The 27660-nt window shown below is 44.4% G+C and overlaps 1 long non-coding RNA gene across 1 annotated transcript; it reads left to right on the top strand.

Annotated features, from left to right (window-relative positions):
* Positions 1–940: 940 nt before the first annotated feature.
* Positions 941–12660, top strand: LOC134353301 (uncharacterized). The gene is made up of 3 exons (XR_010019575.1): positions 941–1012; positions 8306–8389; positions 12539–12660. It is a non-coding gene; the product is annotated as an uncharacterized LOC134353301 (long non-coding RNA).
* The last annotated feature ends 15000 nt before the right edge of the window (positions 12661–27660 follow it).

A 27660-nucleotide genomic window follows, 5' to 3' on the forward strand; every position in this document is an offset into this window, starting at 1 on the left:
CCATAATGGAAACGTATGTAAAGGATGAAAAGTTATTGAATGGATTATTGGATATAATTTTATTTTTGAATAAGGTATATCTTGAAATATAAAACACCCTCCGGCCTTACCAAACTCGTGAAATTGAGGTGCTCTCCCAGCCCAATCCTCAGTTTGTGTGGGTATTGTGTCATTTGCTACCCTGTTACAAATTAATGCCGTGAAATATCACACAGTACACTTCGTACAATTAAAGGAATTATATTTATGAATCTTAACTAAAGGGTTAGTAAAGAATAACAAAATGAAAAGGGCCCGTTCTAATTACAGTCAAATGAGCTCATCTTGAACTTCTCTGTCACTCACGAGCTAGGCCCTCATCAGTGTGAATGCACACACCACCTTCTGAACATCGCTCGCAATCCATCTCGAACAAGCGGGTCTCTCACCAGATCATATGATATGACCGGTTCTCCCCATTATTTTCTCTCTTCATCTCCCGCCAAACCAAAAAAAAACCAAGACCAACCTTATCGTCCCTCACCAAGAAAACCTCCCACTAATTGGATGGCACATATTCCACACCATTCCTTATCTTCAACAATAACCCAAACAAGCTGAAAACAAGCAGCTCTTACAGAACTGCCAAAATGAGATACATACCGCATAACAGTGAAAATATGAACTGGGGCATTGCACAAGCAACACACACAAAATACTGGAGCAACTCAGCAGGCCAGGTAGCATCAAGGAAAAAAGTACAGTCGATGTTATGGGCCAATACTCTTCAGGAAAAAAGCTGAGGAGTAGGTTTAAAGGTGGGGAGAGGGGAGAGAGAAATACAAGGTGATAGGTGAAACCAGGACGGGGAGGGATGAAGTAAAGAGCTGGGAAGTTGATTGGTGAAAGAGATACAGGACTGGTGAAGGGGGGGGGGGGTGCGTGATCTGATAGGAGAGGACTGAAGGCCATGGAAGAAAGAAAAGGGAGGGAGGAATACCAGAGGGAGGCAATTGGCAGGCAAGGAGATAAGGTGAGAGAGGGAAAAGGAGATGGGAAATGGTGAAGGGGTTGGGGGTGAGGGGCATTACTGGAAGTTTGAGAAATCAATGCTCATGCCATCAGGTTGGAGGCTACCCAAACGGAACATAAGGTGGTGTTCCTCCAGCCCAAGTCCGACCTCATCACTGCAGTGGAGGAGGCCATGGATAGACATATCAGAATGGGAATGGAAAGAGGAATTAAAATGGGTGGCCACTGGGAGATCCCGTTTGTTCTGGCTGCTGCATGTATCAGCTAATCACTGTTTTGTTATGGTGGTACTTAACCCCCTTCTTTTCATGGTAGCACTTGTCAAGACTTGAGCAGGGCACAGCAATGTTTTGCTGCTGGCTTGCATTCGGCCTTGCCTGAGAAATAGGACTGTCAGGTAGACTGACACTGAAGACCAGCGGTATTCATTTTATACTTAGTTTTTTCATTTCAGCTGTTGTGTTGGCTTTGTTTTCCATTTGAGAGTAATAGTTAATGGCCCTGTTTGGCCTGACATTTATTGCCTTCCTTTCCCTCTAACTCTATTCACATTAAAGTCTGTGAATTTTTGGACCCACTTCAGCATCTCTCTCTGTCCACACTTGGGCCATATCCGAACACCGTGACAACTGGATTGAATTCTGACCTCTGGTGCTGTCTGTGTGGAGTTTGCAGGTTCTCTTTGAGATTACACGAGATTCCCTGGGTAGTCCGATTTCCTCGCACACCGTAGAGACGTGTGTTGGACGGACACTTGACAGCTGTAAACTGTCCCTTTTGTAGGTGGGCATCAGAAGAACCGGGGGGGGGGGGCAGAGGTGGGTGTGGATGTCACGTGAAAGATCATGGGTTACTGGGAAATAAATGGGAGGAATGGGGTTGATAGAATGAAGGGGTTCGAAGGCATTTTTCTTTGCCATAAAATATCAGCAGCTCTCAATGACTGTCAGAAAGGCAAGCTGGTGGGAGAGCCATGAAGCACACAGTATTTGTATGTACCTGTGGGGTGTGAATAGCATTACCTGGATATCACCTGATGCTCACTCGCAACTGAACAGAAGTCGTCCAGGGGTTTGCTGAGTGCCTGGCGAGGGTGGTTAGTTGGGGAACTGTATGTTTCCAACCTAGGGAAAGGGGGAATCAGTGACTAATCAATTACAACATTAATTATTCACTACCAGCTTGTCAATTAAGAATTGAGAACAAACCAAGTGTGCTGAAATACAGTGCATTGAATATTCCGAGCAGGAGATGCTATCCAATAGTCTGAAAATGCTTTTCATAGCTCTGCGATGGCATCAGCTTAAGCAAACTCTTCCATATGACACTGAACAAAATACTCACAATGTCAAACTCTCATCTATTCTATAGAAAATTAAAACTAGCTTCTGCAAATCCAATTAAAACTGTAGGTGCCTTCAGGAGATAAATCGCCAAGAGAAAACATATCATACGGTTGACTAGGTTGTCCAGACACTCATTATAACACTCTTTGAAAGACTCCGAAGTATTCTGTGCTTTGAGTAATGATGTTCAGCTGTAGACAGATCTTTAAAAACCCAGAATTCAACTGTCAACATCCCTCCATCACACGGTGAATTGCAAAAATCTCTCCAGCTGTGTCTGCAAGTGAACCAGGTGTCAAGAATGATGTCAATCTTACTCAGCTACAATAGTTAGTGAATTTCTTTATTCGCTTCACCCTTTCATAACTTCCTGACTAACCATATTCATCCTGAAGAACATTGGCAGAAAGGATGTGGAGGGGACGCCTCAAAATAGGACTACTGCTCAGAAATAAAGGGTAACCTATTTAAGGCAAAGAAGAGGCAAAGTGCCTCAGAGAATGGAGAACCTTTGGGGAAAGGGGCTCTCATCCACAAGGACCAATAGCAACAAATCCCGGAACACCAACTATCCATTTTCCTCCATTAGTGTTGCCTGCCCACAAATCTCCTCCAGTACTTCTTTCCCCTGTTGCTCTCTGCACATAGTCCCTGGGGTACGGGTGAGTGGCAGAACCTGGGAGCGGAGATTACATGTGGAATTGCAAATCTATGGGGTTGATTACATGTAGCAGGCAGCAATGTCGGCATTATGTAACAGGATGGCAGCAGGCAGTGCACCTCACACCATACATGGACCCAACAACGCCCAGTGGAAGATTTGAACCAATTCAGCATGCATGAAGCAGTAGGTGTGAATCCCAAATTTTGAAACCAACATCTCTCTGTGCAAGGCCCTACGGTTCCGAGTCATTAATTCTGGATGCAACACCAAGTCTAACTACACCTGCTGTACTGCCACGTTTTGTTGTCATCTTTGACCCTTGTAACTGGAACTTGAGTTTGACTGGGATGTTTGGAATCTTAATCAGTGCCCAGAGTTTCCAAGGTGTAACACTTTTAACACATTCAGATTGCCTGCACATCCTCTTATCCTCCCCATCCTCCCCGTCCACCACCTCTATTAGTAACAGACAAATCTGTGTCTCATCAAGTCTCTTTGAGTCATTGAAATAGAATTCAATGCCTCTAAAAACAAGGCTACTTACATGAAAATCAATTAGCAAGATAAATAAATTCAATAGGGGAATATATATTTCCTCCTTATAATATAGTGTTTAGATATCATATTGTCTGGCAATCCTCCCTTCCTACATCAGTCAGGCCAGCAGCTCCCCTATGCTGCAATATCTTGGCACCAATGCCCGCAAGCATAAAATTAGAGTCCTTGATTCAGTGCTGGCACATTACAACTCACAACCAAACAGCTCTTTGGCTGTGTCCATTTCACAGAAACAACTTGTTTAAAAACTTTGTGAAATATTCACAGGAAATCAGTTCTGTTGAGATTATAAGAAAACATTATTTTTTGTTACTCTGGAGTTATCCAGGCAACTGCTCTGTTAAGTAACAATAATCTTGAAATATACTTAGGGAGGTTATTGACCTGAAATGTTGACCTTATTTCCCTTGCTCTTGACTTGCTGACCACTTCCACATTTTTCTATTTTCCTCCTCATGATCTACTCCACAGTTAATGTCACATCCTTTTCCCTTCCTTTTGCATCTTCCCACATAACTGCAGAAGATACAATACCCACAGTCTAAACCACTTGCTCCCACTTTGCACCACTTCACAGACTTTTTCCAAGTGAAAGCTCAATTTACTTATTCCATCTCTCCTTTTCCTCTCCCCTCATGATTCCTATATCACCTTCCTGAGCCCTTCTGTTCCTGCATATCTCCCTCCAACTGTTGTATCCACCATCACTCTCTCTTTCGCCAATCTGTATCTATCTCCCCTTTTATCTCTGCCTCCTCTTGTCACTTACCCATCTCTCAACTCTGCCTGACCCATCCTACAGCCATCCGCAGTCCTGGTCCATGTGTCACCTTCCACTTCTGCTCCTTATACCAGGTATCTTTCCTCTTCACCCCAGTCCTGATCTCGTTTGGAGAACAGATCCAAAATGTTAATACTTTCTCTCTCTCACAGATGCTGCCCAATCCCTTGAGTTCCTTTAGCAGATTATTTGTTGTTGTGGATTCCAGCTTTTGCAACCTTCTATGTTGTTCAATTTCCCCAGGCATACCTTGCCTGAAGAAAACTTGCCTGGACCGCCGATGTAAGATAAGCCAGGGAATATTCTCTTGCGAATGTATCCACGAACTATGTGTGCCCCTCTCTAAGGGAACTCAGTATGTGTGTGGATATTGCAATGGGTCTCATGTGTCGGCAGGTTCAGATACTTTTGAATACTCCTCCCTATATCTACAGAAGTACTTGTGGCATGACAAAATAGTGAGTTACAAAAATACTTACTACAGGGCCAAGAGAGGATATGTGTTATTGTTTAATGGCACCTATACTACAGCTACCACCACTCTGCCTAATCGCTTTGCAGTAGGAACGATCAGACCACTTTCTGTTCCCTGCCCCCAGGCTGCCCATGTTCAACGGCGACTGACAGCTCGAGCCATGAGTAAAGAATTTTGTGCTGACTGGAGGAGTCCCGTTACTCTGGGCTCTTCTGTGGGCTATGGGTTCCTGAGTGCTCTCTCTCTAGGGAGCTCGGCAGGAACCATAGCCACAATGAACCGCAACTGCATCATTTGTGGGCTGGCGGCATTGGGGAACAGTACGATGGAAGGTCTGGAGGCTGTTAACAGAGAATTAGTGGAGTTGCGACTTTACACACAGCAGACCAGGTATGCTGTGGATTATCAGTTGGCCCAGCAGAGAGGGGTGTGCGCAATAGTCGGAGACAAATGTATCACCCATGTCACTGACGAACCATACAACGTGACCCATGCCATTCAGTCTATTAAGAAACAATTGGATGATTTCAGGCAAAGTTCGGGGAAGGGGGATGGCTGGTTAGAATGGTTGCAGGGAGGATCCTGGGAGTTTTATTTGCTGCATGGGCTGATTATCTTCATTGTTATAATCATTGCTTGCTGTGTGATGATGACCTGCCTGAATGCTGGCTGCCGACTTTGCACGGAGAGACTGATGATGCTTTACTCAGTCCCTGTTTAATTATTTATCATAAAGTGATAAGAAGGGGGGAATGATGGAATGAAGGGATAGATAGGTAAATAGGGGAAAAACAGAGGACAATGATTAACTTGTAATCAATCACCTTGTAAGCGCCTTAGCTTACTGCTTTGGACAAGTTTGGACAAGTCAGAAAGAATCTTTACCCAGCAACCGGTGACGTACTAGTCATTGCTCTCTAAAGATAGGCAAAGGCTCAAATAATGAACTATCTGATCTTGCAGAAGCAGCTCAAGGTATAGCTAAAAATATGGGAGGGATGAGGTAACGGCTAGAAAGTTCGGGAGAAAAGGGGAAGGGTCCAAATGAGGAATTGATGGGCTAGCTTTGGTTTAAAATAATTATAACTGACTGACCAATGATTATCTTATGTCTAATTGTATCTTAGCATATGATTGAAATGATTCTAATAATGTCTAAACTTGTAATCGTAAGATTTCCTGCTACTGTACCTGATTAATGTTATAAATTGTGGAGAACTGTGTAATTCGGGGGCAGTGTCTGGACTGACTCTTTTGGGAGATCTGTCTGTAACTTCCCTCATAGCATGCTATGAGTAGAGAATAAAGTTTTGAAAAGAATTACGTGTGGCAGTGTACTTGTGGTACAATTGCTATTGCATCGGGCCCAGTTGAGTACGACAATACAACATCTTCTGATCTTATGCCTGACCTCCAATAACAAACTTCTGACACCACCAACCCCATGCACACACTTCCCAAGCCCCCTTCAATCCCATGGTACCAGTCTTTCCCTAGCCCAGAGTGACAATCTCATCTCTGACCTCCATAGCCAATGTGCAGTTTCTGCACTCCACTCTCATCCCATGATTGACACTCATCCATCAAAATTGACCCTAGGACACCTCCTCCAACTAATTCTCCTAGTATCTTAGAGGAATATTGGCTAGATGAAGGGGAAGCATATTAAATTAAAACTGTAAGCGATTGTTTCAAGGAATAGAGGAAATTGAAAGAGAATAAAGGTCACTCGGAGGATCCAAAACTCTACCTCTCAGGATGATAAACACATAACTCATGCCACAATTAAACAATGCTTGATGTGTACTTGAAAAGTCAGGGTCATACAAGATTATTTTAATACGTTAAAAGAACTTCATAAGTATTCACTTTTGTTACTGCTATTGACAAGCTAATCAAGACATCCCCTCTTTGTTAAACACAAAATACTCTGCAGATTCTGGGGTCAGAGCAACACTGACAACATGCTGGAGGAACTCAGCAGGTCGGGCAGCAACCGTGGAAACGTTCAGTCAAGTTCCGGCCCGAAACTTGACTGATCGTTTCCACGGATGTTGCCCGACCTGCTGAGTTCCTTCAGCGTGTTGTGAGTGTTCCTTCTTCATTATAGATATTCATTGTCAGATCCTTTCTTCAAATCAGAACATCCTTCTAACCAGGATATACAGATGGTGAGTAATTTAGGGAATTGCTGAAACCAATTCAGACAGGAAATGAGTGGGAGGCTGTTACACACATTCCTCCCTTACTGCACTATCCTTTGATTCTAACAAAGTTCAACATTCCAGACTCTGAACTTTCAGTTAAGTAATGACAATACTCATAACTTTTTCAATCAATCATCAGTGTATTTTGATTCCAGATTATTGGCATTATAATGTATTTTAGGTTAAGCAGACTCCAGGTAAAAGTTACTGAACTTTCATAACTTGTAACAAGCAGTAAACACAATATGGTTGCATTCAATAAAAGGCATAAAACAGAGCATCAAGCACACCTACACATGTTTTACTGAGTCTTTGGATTAAATGATAACCTGTAACTTCAATATTGGAAGGGAAATTGAAGTACTGGTGGATTTGTTGTGAGGATGAGCTGCTTGTCTTGTAAGTTGAGAGAAGGAGTAACCTCCTCACTCTGCCTTTCAGCCTGAGTGTGCAGAACGGTACGGTGTGCCTGTCACACTAATAAACTCCTGTTTAGTTTCTGTTTCAAAGTTATTACATGCTCCATTTCAGCTTCTTCCCCTCTGCCAGCGATTTCTGAATTGACATTGAACCCATGAACACGGCCCCACAACTTTTTTTATTTCTGTTATTTTGTGCTACTTATTTTAACCTAACTATTTAACAGACATATATATACGTACTATATTTCAGTTTTTTTCACAACGTATGCCGGTGATATTAAATCTGATTCTGATGTCAGTTGCTCATCATCTGATCCAATTTGCTCCTCAAGTTTTTGCTGCATTTCCGTGTACATGGCCCTGATCTTTGGCCACCCGGAGTGGAGGGGCAGGGGGTGGGGTGAGTTAGTCGGGGGGTCTCCTGGTTGGTTTACTCCTGGGTCTGGCCAGGATGGCCATTCATGGGTACAGGTGGAAGGCAGTGAAGGGTTCTGTCCCAGTTGATTGATAGCCTTTCATCTAGGGTTATGTGCATGCCTGTGTATCCCTGTAGAAGGAGTACACAGTATCTATGTGTACATTCAGGACCTCTAGGATCGGTGGGTGCTACAGGGACTCAGGTGTTTTTTGTGTGGAGATGACTGTGTAGTAGTTCGCAGCTGGTGACTCTGAATGGTGTGAAGCATGGTGTAATAATGAGAGCAATAATGTATTCATTGAAAAATCTTCCTCTGTAAAAGGGAAAAAATGATCTAATTAAAATATCTTAATTAATTTTACTGTGTACCATTTATGTCCATCAGAAATTTTTTAATAAATCTGTTGATTTATTTATCCTTAGTTGGAGATCCGGATAACACTGACAATCTCCACCCCTGCTTTTCCTTGAGCAGGTGGGCATGAGCTGCCTTTTGAACTCCTACAGGTAAATATGCTTCCACAGTGTTGCTGCAGAGGGACTTCCAAGATTTAGGCCCAGTTATTTTTTACAAGATTATAAATCTTCCAGGCTGTCTTCCAAATATTAACAAGTCTAGGCTTTGTGTGTGGTAGGTCATGTTTGACCAATCTATTGGAGTTTTCCAGGAGGTTACCAGGAAAGTAGATGAAAGGAAGGCAGTGGATGTTGTCTACATGGACTTCAGTAAGGCCTTTGACAAGGTCCCGCATGGGAGGTTAGTTAGGAAAATTCAGTCACTAGGTATACATGGAGAGGTGGTAAATTGGATTAGACAATGGCTCAATGGAAGAAGCCAAAGAGTGGTAGTAGAGGATTGCTTCTCAGAGTGGAGGCCTGTGACTAGTGGTGTGCCACAGGGATCAGTGCCGGGTCCATTGTTATTTGTCATCTATATCAATGATCTGGATGATAATGTGGTAAATTGGATCAGCAAATTTGCTGATGATACAAAGATTGGAGGTGTAGTGGACAGTGAGGAAAGTTTTCAAGGCTTGCAGAGGGATTTGGACCAGCTGGAAAAATGGGCTGAAAAATGGCAGATGGAGTTTAATACAGAAAAGTGTGAGGTATTGCACTTTGGAAGGACAAACCAAGGTAGAACATACAGGGTTAATGGTAAGGCACGGAGGAGTGCAGTAGAACAGAGGGATCTGGGAATACAGATGCAAAATTCCCTAAGAGTGGCATCACAGGTAGGTAGGGTCATAAAGAGAGCTTTTGGTACATTGGCCTTTATTAATCAAAGTATTGAGTATAAGAGCTGGAATGTTATGATGAGGTTGTATAAGGCATTGGTGAGGCTGAACCTGGAGTATTGTGTTCAGTTTTGGTCACCAAATTACAGGAAGGATATTAATAAGGTTGAAAGAGTGCAGAGAAGGTTTACAAGGATGTTGCCAGGACTTGAGAAACTCAGTTACAGAGAAAGGTTGAATAGATTAGGATTTTATTCCCTGGAGCGTAGAAGAATGAGGGGAGATTTGATAGAGGTATATAAAATTATGATGGGTATAGATAGAGTGAATGCAAGCAGGCTTTTTCCACTGAGGCAAGGGGAGAAAAAAAACAGAGGACATGGGTTTAGGGTGAGGGGGGAAAAATTTAAAGGGAACATTAAGGAGGGCTTCTTCACACAGAGAGTGGTGGGAGTGTGGAATGTGTTGCCAGACGAGGTGGTAAATGTGGGTTCTTTTTTAACATTTAAGAATAAATTGGACAGATACATGGATGGGAGGTGTATGGAGGGATATGGTCCATGTGCAGATCAGTGGGACTAGGCAGAAAATGGTTCGGCACAGCCAAGAAGGGCCAAAAGGCCTGTATCTGTGCTGTAGTTTTTCTATAGTTTCTATGTTTTCTGAGTCATTCAGTGGAATTGTCACTAACACTTTCAGAGTTAGGTTCTGTCTATTGACAAAAAATCGAGGGGAAGGAGTCAGATTGTCAAACCAACTGGTACAGACGATAAATACACCCACTGAACAACACAAAACTTGCCTGTCCTAGTCATCTCTGCCTTTGACTCACTCTTCAACTTCGTATTTTCATGAACAAACTAGGGTGCAGGTCAAGTAATCCAGACAACAGACAACGACTTGGATAAAAATGTCAAATGAAATCTGATTAGATATCGCCCTGGTTGCAAATTGTGGAAAATCAGGAGCTGGAATAATTAAGGAATTCACAATTATTATCTACTGAAACCAAACACAATACAGCTACAGATGAGTTGACTATTCATCTTTCCCAGATTAATTAATGATCTCATTGGAATGGATCCCCTGGGAAAGTAAGATCAGAGCATGGTACAATTTCAAATTAAGTCTGATAATGAGACATGCTGGTCTGAAACTAATATTCTAAGCTTAGACAAAGCCAGCTGAAGTGGCATTAAGACAGTTGGCCAAAGCAGACTGGGAAAATAATTACTGTGTAAGCACTGGCAAACAGTGAGAGAGAAAGGCTGTAACAGAAGGATTCACCCTCTGTGGGAGAATATAGAAATTATATAGACTGAGGAACACCCACCTAGTGTTGGAGGACCTCATTGGGTCAGTGAGCATCGATGGACAGGAATAAACAATTGACATTTCTGGCTGTGTCAGGACTGGAAAGGAAGAGAGAGCAAGCCAGATTAGAAGGTGATGGAGTAGAGGGTAACAAGCTAGACGTTGATAGGTGAAACCAGCTGGGGCTGGGTGGAGGAGGGCAAGTGAAGTAAGACTTTGGGAGGAGATAGGTGGACAAGGTGAAGAAGTAATCTGATAGGAGAGGACGTGGATCATGGAAGGAAGAAAGGAGGAGAGGCAGGTGAGGAGAAGTAATCTGATAGGAGAGGATTGTGGACCATGGAAGGAAGGAAGGAGATGAGGGAAATGAGGAGAAGTAATCTGATAGGAGAGGACTGTAGACCGTGATAATTCATGGAGTGTGGTTAGCATGACACTACTACAGATAGGGGCGTCAGAGTTCAAAGTTCAATTGGATTGTCCTCTGTAAGGAATCTGTATGTCCTCCCCAAGGAATGCATAGGTTTTCTCTGGGTGCTCTGGTTTCCTCCCACAGTCCAAAGTCGTACCGGTTGGTAGGTTAGTTGTTCCTCTCACCACCCTGTGGCACATTGGGTGGGCAACCCTGCAATTTCATTAGTGTTTGTCTGTTTTTTACGAGGCCGAAGTTGCTAGCTCCACGCTACCCAGCACGGATGGAAAGCCGGCCAGATAAGAGTAGGTTGAGTGGTCATTGAAAATTGTGGCATGATTAGGCTGGGACAAAATCGAGGGTGGCTGGCCAGCGTGGCTCGAAGGGCAGAAGGCCCTGTCCATGCAGTCTCTCAGTAAGTAAATCAATAATGCGAAATGGAAAAAAGAGAGAAGGCGGAGGGAGGAGATAATTACCGGAAGCTCGAGAAATCGATGTTCAGGCCATCAAATTGGAGGCTACCCAGACGGAATATGAAGTGCTGCTCCTCCAGCCTGAGTGTGGTCTCATCATGGCAGTGGAGGAGACCTTGGACCAGATTGACGGAATGGGAATGGGAAGTACAATTGAAATGGGTGGGCACTGGGAAATCCCGGCTTCCTTAGCGGGCAGGTCGAAGGTGAACGATGAAGAGTAAAATTGAAAAGTCATCCAATATTATAAAGATTTGTGATAGGTCAGAGGGATTGGGAAATATTTACAAATCAGCAACTGGTAATTTAAAATAATTATGAACAGACATTCAAAGTTCAATTTATTATCCAAGTAGATATATGTTAACCTATACTACCTTGAGAGTCATTTCCTTGCAGGCACTTAACACGAAAAAAGAAACGTAATGGAATTTAATGAAAAGTTATTTATAAAATACAAAGACATAAAAGACCAGTGTTCAAAAGAAAGCAAACTGTAAATAAAAGAAATAATACTGAGAACAAGATTTGTAAAGACTCCTTATGAGTGAGTGTGTAGGTTGTAGCAAATATAAAACGTTTGTAAGAAACCTGCACTGGTAGAAAGGAAGAAAACGCAAAAGTAACTTTGGTCACTTAGATATTGGGTAATGAATGAATGATGGCACTTGAGAAGTGACAGAGATTCTAAATAATTACTTTGAGTCAGTCTTTATTATAGAAGGCATTAAATATAAGACCATAAGACATATGAGACAAACTTCTCAATAGTAAAACAAAACGCAAGGACTGTTGGAGGAAGGAATGTAAAACGATTTCTTGTTAGTGATCATTCTGAAGTTATGAAATTCTGGCTAGCATTTTTATAGATGAACTAAAATAAGAACCAGTCTTCAGGCAATAAAGCCTACACAAATTTAACTCCAGCTGATAATTTGTGGCCAGTGAAACTAATCATGTCGATTCTCACCCATTAAAGCTACAAGCATCAAATGAATTCCCGCTATTAACACATTATTAAAGGTGTATCCCTGCTGTTTAATGCACAGTTCAGGACAGAGACTGTTATGTAACTCAACCTTCTGGTAGTTGTATATTCTGGAGCCGTCCCTCAACACGTAACAAATGGGGGAACATTTCAAAGTTCCAAGTACAGTAAGCTTATTATCAAAGTATGTATACATCACCATATACTACCCTGAGGTTGATTTTCTTGCAGGCATTCACAGTAGAAGAAAGAAAGAAAGAATGAATAACTACACACAAAGACTGACTAACAATCAATGCACAAAGAAAAACTGCGAAGACAAACAAACAACTGATAAATAAATAATACTGAGGACATTCTGAGAAGATACTGAGGAGATTCTGTGAGCCTGATAGAGCTACCCGCATGATGTGTTGCCTCCCAGGTGCCAGGGTACGGGATGTCTCGGATCGGGTCCTGAATATTCTAAAGGGGGAGGGTGAGCAGCCAGTTGTCTTGGTACATGTTGGTACCAATGACATAGATAGGACAAAGGAGGAGGTCCTGAAGAGAGATTTCCAGGAGTTAGGAAGGAAACTGAGAAGCAGGACCTCCAGGGTAGTAATCTCGGGATTGCTACCTGTGCCAAGTGCTAGCGAGGGCAAGAATAGTCAGATCAGGCAGATGAATGCGTGGCTGAGAGACTGGTGTAGGGGGCAGGGCTTCAGATTCTTGGATAATTGGGATCTCTCCTGGGGGAAGTATGACCTGTTCAAAAGGGACAGGTTACACCTGAACCCAAAGGGGACCAATATCCTGGCGGGAAAGTTTAATAGAGCTGTTAGGGAGGGTTTAAACTAATTTGGCAGAGGGATGGGAACCAGAATGACAGAGCGGAGGAAGGGAAAAACAGAAATATATCTAAGATAGTGAGCAGTAAAGATGTCAGGAAAGACAGGCAGGTGATGGGGCAAATTTGTAGCCATTGGGATGAGTTGCAGTGCAATAAAGTTGCAGTGAAATCAAAGCGAAAAGTATCAAATACTGGTCTTAAGGTGTTGTACTTAAATGCACGCAGCATAAGGAATAAGGTGGATGATTTTGTCGTACAGCTACAGATTGGCAAGTATGATATTGTGGCCATCACTGAGACCTGATTAAAGGATGCATGTCTCTGGGAGCTGAACGTCCAAGGATACACGGTGTATCGGAAGGATAGGAAGTTAGGCAGAGGGGAAGGCGTGGCTTTATTGGTAAGAAATGATATTAAATCATTAGAAAGAGGTGATATAGAATCAGAAGGTGCAGAATCTTTATGGGTTGAGCTAAGAAATCGCAGGGGCAAAAGGACCCTGATGGTAGTTATTTATAGGCCTCCAAACAGCTGCAGGAATGTGGATTACAAATTTCAACTGGAAATAGAAAAGGCTTGTCAGAAGGGCAATGTTATGATAATTGTGGGGGATTTTAACATGCGAGTGGATTGGGAAAATCAGGTCGGCACTGGACCTCAAGAGAGAGAATTTGTAGAATGTCTGCGAGATGGCTTTTTAGAACAGCTTGTTATTGAGCCCACTAGAGGATCGGCTGTACTGGATTGGGTATTGTGTAATGAACCGGAGGTGATTAGAGAGATTGAGGTGAAGGAACCCTTAGGAGGCAGTGATCATAACATGATTGAGTTCACTGTGAAATTTGAAAAAGAGAAGCCGAAATCTGATGTGTCAGTATTTCAGTGGAGTAAGGGAAATTACAGTGGCGTGAGAGAGGAACTGGCCAAAGTTGACTGGAAAGGGACACTGGCGGGAAAGGCAGCAGAGCAGCAATGGCTGGAGTTTATGCGAGAATTGAGGAAGGTGCAAGACAGGTATATTCCAAAAAAGAAGAAATTTTCGAGTGGAATAAAGATGCAACCGTGGTTGACAAGAGAAATCAAAACCAAAGTTAAAGCAAAGGAGAGGGCATACAAGGAAGCAAAAATTAGTGGGAAGACAGAGGATTGGGAAGTTTTTAAAACCTTACAAAAGGAAACCAAGAAGGTCATTAAGAGGGAAAAGATTAACTATGAAAGGAAGCTAGCAAATAATATCAAAGAGGATACTAAAAGCTTTTTCAAGTATATAAAGAGTAAAAGACAGGTGAGAGTAGATATAGGACTGATAGAAAATGATGCTGGAGAAATTATCATGGGAGATAAGGAGTTGGCAGAGGAACTGAATGAATATTTTGCATCAGTCTTCACTGAGGAAGACATCAGCAGTATACTGGACACTCAAGGGTGGCAGAGAAGAGAAGTGTGCGCAGTCACAATTACGACAGAGAAAGTACTCAGGAAGCTGAATAGTCTAAAGGTAGATAAATCTCCTGGACCAGATGGAATGCACCCTCGTGTTCTGAAGGAAGTAGCTGTGGAGATTGCCGAGGCATTAGTGATGATCTTTCAAAAGTCGTTAGATTCGGGCATGGTTCCGGAGGACTGGAAGATTGCAAATGTCACACCGCTATTTAAGAAGGGGGCAAGGAAGCAATAACGAAATTATAGACCTGTTAGCTTGACATCAGTGGTTGGGAAGTTGTTGGAGTCGATCGTCAAGAATGAGGTTACAGAGTACCTGGAGGCATATGACAAGATAGGCAGAACTCAGCATGGATTCCTCAAAGGAAAATCCTGCCTGACAAACCTATTATAATTTTTTGAGGAAATTACCAGTAGGCTAGACAAGGGAGATGCAGTGGATGTTGTATATTTGGATTTTCAGAAGGCCTTTGACAAGGTGCCACACATGAGGCTACTTAACAAGATAAGAGCCCATGGAATTACAGGAAAGTTACATACGTGGATAGAGCATTGGCTGATTGGCAGGAAACAGAGAGGAGGAATAAAGGGATCCCATTGCGGTTGGCTGCCGGTTACCAGTGGTTTTCCACAGGGGTCCGTGTTGGGGCCGCTTCTTTTTACATTGTACATCAACAATTTGGGTTATGAAATAGATGGCTTTGGGCTAAATTTGCTGATGATACGAAGATAGGTGGAGGGGCCGGTAGTGCTGAGGAAATGAAGAGTCTGCAGAGAGACTTGGATAGATTGGAAGAATGGGCAGAGAAGTGGCAAATGAAGTACAATGTTGGAAAGTGTACGGTTATGCACTTTGGCAGAAAAAATAAACGGGCAGACTATTATTTAAATGGGGAAAGAATTCAAAGTTCTGAGATGCAACGGGACTTGGGAGTCCTGGTACAGGATACCCTTAAAGTTAACCTCCAGGTTGAGTCAGTAGTGAAGAAGGCGAATGCAATGTTGGCATTCATTTCTAGAGGAATAGAGTATAGGAGCAGGGATGTGATGTTGAGGCTCTATAAGGCGTTGGTGAGACCTCACTTGGAGTACTGTGGGCAGTTTTGGTCTCTTTATTTAAGAAAGGATGTGCTGACGTTGGAGAGGGTACAGAGAAGATTCACTAGAATGATTCCGGGAATGAGAGGGTTAACATATGAGGAACGTTTGTCCGCTCTTGGACTGTATCCCTTGGAGTTTAGAAGAATGAGGGGAGACCTCATAGAAACATTTCGAATGTTGAAAGGCATGGACAGAGTGAATGTGGCAAAGTTGTTTCCCATGATGGGGGAGTCTAGAATGAGAGGGCATGACTTAAGGATTGAAGGGCGTCTATTCAGAACAGAGATGCGAAGAAATTTTTTTAGTCAGAGGGTGGTGAATCTATGGAATTTGTTGCCACGGGCAGCAGCGGAGGCCAAGTCATTGGGTGTATTTAAGGCAGAGATTGATAGGTATCTGAGTAGCCAGGGCATCAAAGGTTATGGTGAGAAGGCGGGGGAGGGACTAAATGGGAGAATGGGTCAACTCATGATAAAATGGCGGTGCAGACGCGATGGGCCAAATGGCTGACTTCTGCTCCTTTGTCTTGTGGTCTCATGGACATGAATCATAGAGTTTTTGAAAGTGAGTCTAGAGATTGTAGAATCCGTTCAGAGTTGCGGTGAGTGAAGGTATGCATACTGGTTCAGGGGGCGTAACGGTTGAAGGATAATAGAAGTCCCTGAACCCGGTGGTGTAGGACCAAAGTCTCCTGTATCTCCTTCTCAATGGCAACAGTGAGAAGATATGGCTTTGATATGGAATTGATGGCTTTGTGGCCAAGTTTGTGGATGATACGAAGGTAGGTGGAGGGGCAGGTAGTTTTGAGGAAGTAGAGAAGTAGAGGAGGACTTAGACAGATTGGGAGAATGGACAAAGACATGGCAGATAGAATACAGTGTTAGGAAGTATATGGTCATGCACTTCGGTAGAAAAATGAAAGTGTTGTCTATTTTCTAAATGGAGAGAAAATACAAACCTGAGGTGCAAAAGGACTTGGGAGTCCTCGTGCAGGATTCCCTAAAGGTTAATTTGCAGCCTGAGTCTGTGGTGAGGAAGGCAAATGTAATGCCAGCATTCATTTCAAGATGTCTAGAATATAACAGCAAGGGGGTGTAATGTTGAGACTTTATAAAATACCAGTGAGGCCTCACTTGGAGGACTGTGAGCAGGTTTGGGCACCTTATCTTAGAAAGGACATGCTGAAACTGGAGAGGGTTCAAAGGAGGTTCACAAAAATGATTCCAGGATTGAATGGCTTGTCATATGAAGAGTGTTTGATGGCCTTGGGCCTGTATTCACTAGATTTCAGAGGAATGAGGAGGAGACCTCATTGAAACCTATCAAAAGGTGACAGAGTAGATGTAAAGAGGGTGCTTCCTATGGTGGGGAAGTCTAGGACCAGAGGACACAGCCTCAGAATTGAGGGGCATCCTTTGCGAATGGAGATGAGGAGAAATTTCTTTAGCCAGCAAATTGTGAATCTCTGGATTTCATTGCCACAGGCAGCTGTGGAGGCCAAGTCTTTATGTATTTTTAGGGCAGAGGTTGGTAGATTCTTGATTGGTCAGGACATGAGGGGATACAGGGAGAAGGCAAGAGATTGGAGCTGAGACAGAAATTGCATCAGCTGTGATGAAATAGTAGAGCAGAATGATGAGCCAAATGGCCTAATTCTGCTCCTATATCTTATGATCTTATTGTCTACGTTCACCTCTCCAGAGTACTGAGGAGGCAGTTGGCATTGGACATATCCAGGGCAAGTATTAGATTAGATTATGAGGACACTTAGTCTTTGTTATTGTCATTTAAAAATGCATACATGCATTAAGAAATGATACAATGTTCCTCCAGAGTGATATCAAAAAACAGGACAAACCAAAGACTAACACTGACAAGACCACATAATTATAACATATAGTTACAGCAGTGCAAAACAATACCATAATTTGATAAAGAACAGACCATGGGAATGGTAAAAAACTTCTCAAAGTTCCGATTGACTCCCGATAGTCCCTGATAGCAGGCAGCAGAAGGGAGAAACTCTCTCTGCCATAAACCTCCAGGTGCCGACAACTGCCGATGCATTGGAAGCACCCGACCACAGCGGACTCTGAGTCCGTCCGAAAACTTCGAGCCTCCGCCCAGCTCTTCGACACTGAGCACCGAGCACCATCTCTACCAAGCACTTCGATCCCGTCCCGGCTGCCGAGTAACAAGGAAAGCCAAGGATTTGGGACCTTCCCCTCCGGAGATTCAGGATCACACAGTAACAGCGGCAGCGAAAAAAGCATTTCAGAAGTTTCTCCAGATGTTCCTCCGTTCTCTCACATCTGTCTCCATCAAATCAGAATTGTGCACGGCACCCTGCTTGACAGATTACAGATATCATTCACCAGAGAGGCCGCGCAAGTTGCGTTGCGCCGCCATCTTCTCATCCTCCTTTATCGTCAGCACATTGAAGTCAAGTGGAAATACTGAAAGAGGATGTTCGAGGTGCTAGGTAATATTGTTATTGATTAGCGGAACAGGCTCAAGTTTGGTTGTTTCTTCTCCTTCTGACTGTGGGTGCCTCTTGTTACCTTAAAGGGAGCTCATGCCGCCAAATAAGGGTTCACCTCATTGCTCCCCAAATTCCACATGCCATTCATGATATGTTACTAAGACCCACAACATTTTAAATCACACAACCCCATTCAATAACCTCAAGTGACTGGATCAACAAATTACAGGAATTGTCCTTTCATGGTTCCTTCAATATTTTCCAAAGTGGCACTGGTGGAAAGATCCCACTCCACTGGTGTCAGCACACCACACATTCCCTGATAACTGACCCACTGGAGTGGTAGACATTGCTGGAACAGTTTCAAACAGATGGTGAGAACATCAGAGAAGCCTATAGTCCCTGGTATTTGATTAAGAGCTGGTAAATGACTTAGTACTGCAAAGTTTAGATGTTGTTGCTCTCCAAATGTTCCTCAACATCATCGCACTTCATGTGCTCATCTCATGGAGATTTGTTCTGCAGAAGAAATAATCACCAGGATCTACTGTCATTTCCTTTTCCTAACTCTTTACCAGTCCCATGAGGATTTGTCATATTACTCTGCTGCAGTGACATTCGTCTAATGATCAAGGAAATGCAAATTTTATACCTAGATCTGTCAAAAAATATTTATGCAACATTAAACTGAGCATTTAAATGGTTAGGCTTAATCAGTCTTGAGCCTGGAGGAATGCAGTGAACACTCAAAACCTTTCCACTCAACCTTAGTGTGAACACGGAGAAAAGCAAGCAAATCATCATGGACCATCGCCCTCTGGAAATACATACATAGAGCATAGAACATAGAAATCTACAGCACATTACAGGCCCTTTGGCCCACAACGTTGTGCCAACCATATAACCTACTCTAGAAACTGCCTAGAATTTCCCTAGTGCACAGCCTATTTTTCTAAGCTCCATGTACCTATCTAAGAGGCTCTTAAAAGACCCTATTGTATCTGCTTCCACTACTGCCACCGGCAGTGCATTCCACACACTCACCACTCTGTGTGTGAAAAATGTACCCCTGACATTCCCTGGCTACCCACACAATGAATGCCCCTCATCATCTTATACACCTCCATCAGGTCAACTCTCATTTTCTGTCGCTCCAAGGAGAAAAGGCCAAGTTCACTCAGCCTATTCTCATAAGGTACGTGCTCCAATCTGGGCAACATCCTTGTAAATCTCCTCAGCACTCTCTCTATAGTATCCACATCCTTCCTGTAATGAGCTGACCAGAACTGAACACAGTCCTCCAACTGGGGTCTGACAAAAGCCTTACATGGCTCCTGCAGAGAGAGAGATCAATGCACCAAGTTCCTGGGAGTTCACATCATGGAAAACCTCACCTGGTCCCTTAATATTACCTTCCTGAACAAGGCAGAGATGCATCTCCACTTCCGAAGAAATTGAGGTAAGCAAGGCTTCCCCTCCCCCATCTTAACTGCATTTTACTGGAGCACCATTGACAGCATTCCGACAAGTTCCGACTCCATCTGGTATGCAAGTAGCCGAACATTGGACCAGAAGTCCCTATAAATATAAAGGACTGTGAGAACAGCTGACATGATCATAGGGGTCTCCCCACCATCCATCGAGAACATTTATCTGGAGCGCTGCATATACAGGGCCCTTAGTATTATCAAGGATCCTGTCCATTCATCCAGCATCCTCTTTGACACTCTACCATCAGGCAGGAAACTCTGATTCATAAAGACAAGAACAGTCCGGATGAGAAACGGTTTCTTCCTTCAGGCCACGAAACTTCTGAACTCCCTGCTATATTGTATTCAATGTGTCACTGGTTAACTTGTTCTGTACCCTATAATATTTAATTTATTCACTTTAGTTTGTTTATTTATGTGTAATCCATCTGTAGATTTCATCCTTACTTTCATAAGTTACTATGTGTTTTGTGTGTTATTCACTTTAGTTTGTTTATTTATGTGTAATCCATCTGTAGATTTCATCTTTACTTTCATAAGTTACTATGTGTTTTGTATATTACAGTGCTTTTTGCTCTGGTTCAGAGGAACATCTTGTTTGACAATATACATGTATATAGTTAAATGACAATAAATTTGACTTGATTGGTTAGTCCTGCAAGTCACACTATTTGACAGGCTGTAAGCCTAGTCATAGCCGTGGAGTCCTCCAGTGAAACTGCGTGGGAACAGACCCATCGCTCACCGAGACTGTGCCAGTCATCAAGTGCCCCTTTACATTGCAACGCTGTTGCCGTTTTATTCCCTCTACATTCCCATCAAAACACTCAAGATTCTACTCCCTAGGGCCAATTTACAGTGGAGTCTTGAGAGACTACAGATACCTATTATTTTGATTGACACACGCACAAGAGAGTTAATTTCTACCTACATATCCCCAGCTTTGCTGACTGTCAAAACTGTAAGTCTGCTGAATATCTCCCAATGCCTCTTTTTATAAAATATTAGAAACAAAAATTTAAAACATTCTTTACACTGATAACAGTGAAGGAACTAATGTAAGCAATTGAAAACTGTGGTTAACCTTGCCCTTTATTTTCTGTAGCCCTGCATGTACCTTGAAATAAATAGCCCATGATTTTGGCAGCTGACCAAACCTGCAGCAGGATCTGAGAGCAGATCCCTCAGTATAAATGGGAAAATCCCTGCAAAATCCATCCTTGCTGTTCAAATCCTTGGGAGATAACCAGCCAGGTTTCGTGGTTGACTTTTGTGCAACATTTACACGAGAGTATTAAAATTCAGGCAGATCTGTGCAGGACTGCTAACATTTACCAGCACAGTGCAGCCCATTGCTCATTATGGAAAAGCCATGCTGAAAGAGCGCTTTATTGCCTTATTAGAAGCTAGGTTAGCATTTCTGTTCAATGGTTTTCTGCAGCAGGATACCTCATCCTGTGCCCCATGAGACAGCCATTTGACTGCACCTGCAGATTAGTAACAATTTGCCCCTAACTTGCGGAATGATCATGAGACATGGGTGACCTTACTGAAGTGGTTAGTGCATACTCTTAACCGATGAATTGCAAGAATTGGGAACAAAAATGAGGACATTAAGAGTAACACAGTAAAATGGAATGTACAGTGAAAAACTTTATTTTGCAAGCCATTCATACAAATCATTTCATCACATCAGTACATCGGGGAAAAAGCAAAAACAGGAAAACAGAATACAGAGTAAGGTGTTACAGTTACAGAGAAAGGCTGGAATGGACAGATGGAAAGAAAAAAAGAAAAATAAATAAATTAGTGGCATTTAAAGTCATTATTGCTCTCTGACCTATTTCCTATAAGAATGAAAATTCTCAGTTCCAATTATTCCTTGTCTATGTTGGAGTGGTAAATTAGATTTTTTGATATTTAAGTAGGAGCATGGCAGACCTTAGTCAACCAGAAATGTCAGGTGGATGATGTAAACCAGTCTTCTTTTCAACTCCCCATCATTACAAAAGCCAGTTTTTAGCAGAGTCCATTGATGGTCAGGAAATAGTTCCTAGTCTAGGTTTTGACAGGATCAAATGGCTCCAGAATTCTTTGGAGTTTTAGTTCAAATCTGCATGACATACAACAGCTGAATCTCAGTCTTGAAATAAGAATGCAAGAACTTTGTTGTCATTAAGGTACATTCTGTTGCTTGTGTGATTAACCCTTTGTAAAATTGTAATCAGTGGAAATTAGGCAAGTTTCTCCTAAGGTTGTAATCACTGCTACCACAAGATACGATGTTGTTGGAAGCCCTGGAAAAGTATTGGAGAAATTGCTGCAGCTGTGTTGTAGGACCAACCATCCCCACAAGCTCCATCAAGAATGTTCTTCCATTCTAGTGTCAGAAGTGGGGATCTTTGCTGACAATTGCATAGCGTTCCATTCATTCCTGACTCCTCAGAGAATGGAGCACTCCTGCTTCAATGCAGCAGGACATGAACTACGAATACACTGTCTAAACCTGGAACATAGAACAGGATGGCACAAGAAGAGGTCCTTTGACCCACCATAGAAACATAGAAAACCTACAGCACAATATAGGCCCTTTGGCCCACAAAGTTGTGCCGAGTATGTCCCTACCTTAGAAATGACTAGGTTTACCCATAGCCCTCTATTTTTCTAAGCTCCATGTACCTAACCAAAAGTCTCTTAAAACACCCTATCGTATCCGCTTCCACACTGTTGCCGGCAGCCCATTCCACGCACTCACCACCCACTGCATAAAAAACTTACCCTTGACATCTCTGTACCTACTCCCCAGCACCTTAAACCTGTTGTGGCAGCCATTTCAGCCCTGGGAAAAAGCCTCTGACTATCCAGATGATCAATGCCTCTCATCATCTTATACACCTCTACAAGGTCACCTCTCATCCTCCGTCACTCCAAGGAGAAAAGGCCAAGTTCACTCAACCTATTCTCATAAGGCATGCTCCCCAATCCAGGCAACAACCTTGTAAATCTTTTCTGCACCCTTTCTATGGTTTCCATATCCTTCCTGTAGTGAGGTGACCAGAACTGAGCACAGTACTCCAAGTGGGGTCTGACTAGGGTCCTATATAGCTACAACATTACCTCTCGGCTCCTAAATTCAGTTCCGCGATTGATGAAGGCCAATACACCATATGCCTTCTTAAACACAGAGTCAACCTGCGCAGCAGCTTTGAGTGTCCTACGAACTCGGACCCCAAGATCCATCTGATCCTCCACACTGCCGAGAGTCTTACCATTAATACTAAATTCTGCCATCATATTTGACCTACCAAAATGAACCACTTCACACTTTTCTAGATTGAACTCTATCTGCCACTTCTCAGCCAGCTTCGCATCCTATCAATATCCTGCTGTATCCTCTGAAAGCCCACCACTGTCACAATGGGGGGGGCATAGGGAGCAAGGGTGGACCCAAGTGCAAGACACATTTTGTGAGGTTACTTCGATTTAGTTTATTGTTTGATACCAGGAGAGCAAGGCAGGAGCAGGAATAGCGAACTGGACAAGGATTCAGGACTACGACTAGGCTGGGACTAGGGGTCTGGGCTTGGACTCAGAATCGGCTTCCAGAACTAGAGGAGACATGAAGAGGCTAGGGTATGGACTCCGAGCCAGAGACTGGGCAAGGACCCAGTACCTGGGTCTTGCCTCGGGCTTGGACCCCAGAACCAGGCATGGACATGACATGGGCTGGGGAGAGGAGGAACATGGGAACACAGAGCCTCGGTCTCGGGAGAGCAGGTACATGGAACCATGGACACATACACAGAACACAGAGTCAGGACCCCTGCTTGGGTACAGGACATAGGGCCGGGACTCACACACAGAACAGAGAGCCGGGACCCCTCCTTGGGTACAGGACATAGGGCCGGGACTCATGACCCTCCACCGGGCAATGGCAAGACGGCCTGACTTATCCCATGGAGGCGAGGACAAGACACGACAGAACATGACCCCCCACGGAGCAACGACAAGACAGCCTGACTTACCTCACGGAGGCGAGGACAGGACGAGACAAGACATGACTCCCCGCAGAGCAATGGCAAGACGGCCTGACTTACCCCACGGAGGCGAGGACAAGACAAGACAAGACTAATACGAATGAATACCAGACAGTACCTATCTAGCTCCAGCGATGGAACTAGACTGAAGTGCAGGCGGGGGCTGCAGACGAGGGCTAGAGGGGAGAGGGGCAGAGAAGGGATTCAGACAAGGGGGTAGGACAGGAATCACAGACCGCCAGGGCCAGGACTTGACTCAGAACTGGGAAGCCGCCAGGGCCGGGACTTGACTTGGTGCTTGAATGCCGCCAGGACCAGGACTTGACTCGGTGCTTGAATGCTGCCAGGGCAAGAACTTGACTCGGTGCTAGAATGCCGCCAGGGCAAGGACTTGACTTGGTGCTAGAATGCCGCCAAGACCAGGACTTGACTTGGTGCTAGAATGCCGCTGGAGCCAGGACTTGACTTGGAGCCTCCGGGTAGTGGCGAGCTCTCAACTTGGCCCAGGAACAGAAGACAGTGGTTCTTGATTCTCTCCGGCGGGTTAACTGATGGACCCACCTTGATGAGGAAACTTTGCAGGCTCGCTTCGACGAGGTAACTGGACTGGGTTGCTCCAGTGAGGAATGGCGAATTACCGACACTCGCTTCAGCAGAGACTAGGCTTGCTCTGGCCAGACGACATTGGCACGCCGTGACTTTGCAGACTTTGCAGACGCTCCCGCCCCGAACGGCTGAAAGCTGGAGACTATAAACTATCAGTTCAGCCGAGTGCTAATTGCCTCTAATCACCGCAGTTGAGGGACACGGGAAAACAGGGAATCAACGGTCCGGATCGTGACATAAACAAGCTAAATTTAAAGGGACCCCGATCCGGACCATGACAGTACCGCCTTTCCCAATGGCAGCCTCCAGGCGACCAACAGATTTGCTTGTATTATCAATGACCCGGGTGGGTGGGGCGTATTTGGCCAGCGGGCAAAACAGAACAACAACACCTTGACTTTCAGGCTGACAAGAGTTTGGAAAAACAGTTTGTGTCTGCTGTGTCCATGTTTGGCGAGAGCGTTCTGTCACACTGGCGGGGGCATAGGGAGCAAGGGTGGACCCAAATGCAAGACACATCATGTGAGGTTAATTAGATTTAGTTTATTGTTCGATACCAGGAGGACAAGGCAGGAGTAGGAATAGCGACCTGGACAAGGATTCAGGACTACGACTAGGCTGGGACCAAGGGTCTGGGCTAGGACTTGGAATCGGCTCCCAGAACTAGAGGAGACATGAAGAGGCTAGGGTATGGACTCCGAGCCCGAGACTGGGCAAGGACCCAGTACCTGGGTCTTGCCTCGGGCTTGGACCCCAGAACCAGGCATGGACATGACATGGACTAGGGAGAGGAGGAACATGGGAACACAGAGCCTCGGTCTCGGGAGAGCAGGTACATGGAACCATGGACACATAAACAGAACAGAGAGCTGGGACCCCTCTTTGGACACAGGATATAGGGCCGGGACTCACACACAGAACAGAGAGCCGGGACCCCTCCTTAGGTACAGGACATAGGGCCGGGACTCATGGCCCTCCGCGGGGTAATGGCAAGACGGCCTGACTTACCCCACGGAGGCGAGGACAAGACAAGACAGAACATGACCCCCCACAGGGCAATGGCAAGACGGCCTGACCTACCCCACGGAGGCCAGGACAAGACAAGACAAGACATGACTCCCCGTAGGGCAACGACAAGATGGCCTGACTTACCCCACGGGGGCAAGGACAGGACGAGACATGACCAACACGAATGAACACCAGACAGTATCTATCTAGCTCCGGCGATGGAACTAGACTGAAGTGCAGGCGGGGGCCGCAGACAAGGGCTAGAGGCAAGAGGGGCAGAGAAGGGATTCAGACAAGGAGGTAGGACAGGAATCACAGACCACCAGGGCCAGGACTTGACTCAGAACTGGGAAGTCGCCAGGGCCAGGACTTGACTTGCAGCTTGAATGCCACCAGGTCCAGGACTTGAATGCCGCCGGAGCCAGGACTTGACTTGGAGCTTCCGGGTAGTGGCGAGCTCTCGACTCGGCCCGGGAACAGAAGACAGCGGTTCTTGATTCCCTCTGGTGGGTTAACTGACAGACCCACCTTGATGAGGAAACTTTGCAGGCTCACTTCGGCGAGGTAACTGGATGGGGTTGTTCCGGTGAGGAAGGACGAATTACCGGCACTCGCTTCGGCAGAGACTAGGCTTGCTCCGGCCAGATGACATTGGCACGCCATGACTTTGCAGACTTTGCAGATGCTCCCGCCCCGAACGGCTGAAAGCCGGAAACTATAAACTATCGGTTCAGCCCAGTGTTAATTGCCTCTAATCACCAAAGTCGAGGGACACGGGAAAACAGGGAATCAACGGTCCGGATCGTAATATAAACAAGGTAAATTTAAAGGGACTCCGATCCGGACCATGACACCCACACTATTCACAACACCCCCAACCTTCGTGTTATCAGCAAACTTACTAACCCACGTCTGTATTGAGCATGATACCAACTTAACTAGTCCTTTCTGCCTGCCTGGGTATCTCTCCATTTCCTGTATATCCACATGCCTGTCTAAAAGCCTTTTGAACACAATATCATATCTGTTTCCATTACCACACCCAACGGCCTATTCCAGGCACCTACCATTCTCTGTGTAAAATCATGCCTCACACACCTTCTTTAAACCTTCTCGCCCACTTACTCTAAAGCAATGCCTCTAAGTGTTTGATCATTGCTGGCACAAAAACCTTCTATCTACCTCATCTATGCCTCTCATAATTTTATAAAGTTCTATTAGGTGTTGCCTCAGCCTCAGAGACTCCAGAGAAAAGACCCAAGTCTGTCCAACCTCTGCTCAGAGCTCACACCCCCTCATTCAGGCAATAAAGCCTCTCCAAAGTGTGAAGATTCTTTCTGTAATGGAGTGACCAGAAATACACACAATGCTCTGTGTAGCCTAACCAAAGATGACAATTAACAAGTAGCTTTTTCATCAAGACAGCAAACATGCTCAACTGGAGAGATCTTTGTCTCCTTCCCTTAACTTTCAATGGTATTACTGTCATAGAATCATTCACTATTCGTATTCTGACCATCAGTATTCAATGGAGCTATGTGAAAGTCTGCCATTCAATGATGACTGACTCACATCCTGACTCCCTGTTGACTATGTAGAAAAGAGAGGTGTTGTGGACTTGCCTGAAGAAATGCTGCACCTCAGAAGCTTTACAGCATAAGGGGTGAAAAAGCAAGCTTACCTGCTACCCCATCTTGTAGCTCGAGCTCTCCCTTCACCACGAGAGCACAACCCTGCAGCGTCTCACCAGGACTCCTTGCAAACCCTCAGTCTCTCCCACTCAGAAGGATAAGAGCAGAAGGTGCAAAAAATAATTAAAAAAAACACCATCTCCAGGTTCCCCTGCAAGTCACACAATTGCCTGACTTTGAAATATTTTGTTGAATGTCTGTCATTGGTGAGTCAAACAATCTGGAACACCGTATCAAGAACCAGTATGAGTCACAGAGCAGTAGAGCACAGAAACAGGCCCTTTAACCCTTCGAGTCTTTGCTGACAATCAGCCAGCCATTTACACTAATCCCATTTTATTCTTTCTACTTGCCCATCAGATTCATCCAGAGTCAACAACTCACCTGCACACACTAGGGACAATTCACAGCAGCCAACCACTGACCCACTCGTCTTTGGGATCTACAGTATGAGGAAACCGGAATACAGTATATTCAGGGGGTACTCATACATTCTCGGGAAGAATGTGCAAACTCTGCTCAAGGTTCATGATTGGACCGGGTCTCTGGTGTTATGAGGCAGTGGTCCTACGAACAGCTCCACTTTGCTGCTTCTAAACTCCTGTAATACCAATTCACATCCCCTGTATGAACAGGATGAAATTGCTTTCAGGAACACTGTTG

The sequence above is a fragment of the Mobula hypostoma genome, chromosome 10 (genome assembly GCF_963921235.1).
Source record: "Mobula hypostoma chromosome 10, sMobHyp1.1, whole genome shotgun sequence".
NCBI classification, from domain to species: Eukaryota; Metazoa; Chordata; class Chondrichthyes; order Myliobatiformes; family Myliobatidae; genus Mobula; species Mobula hypostoma.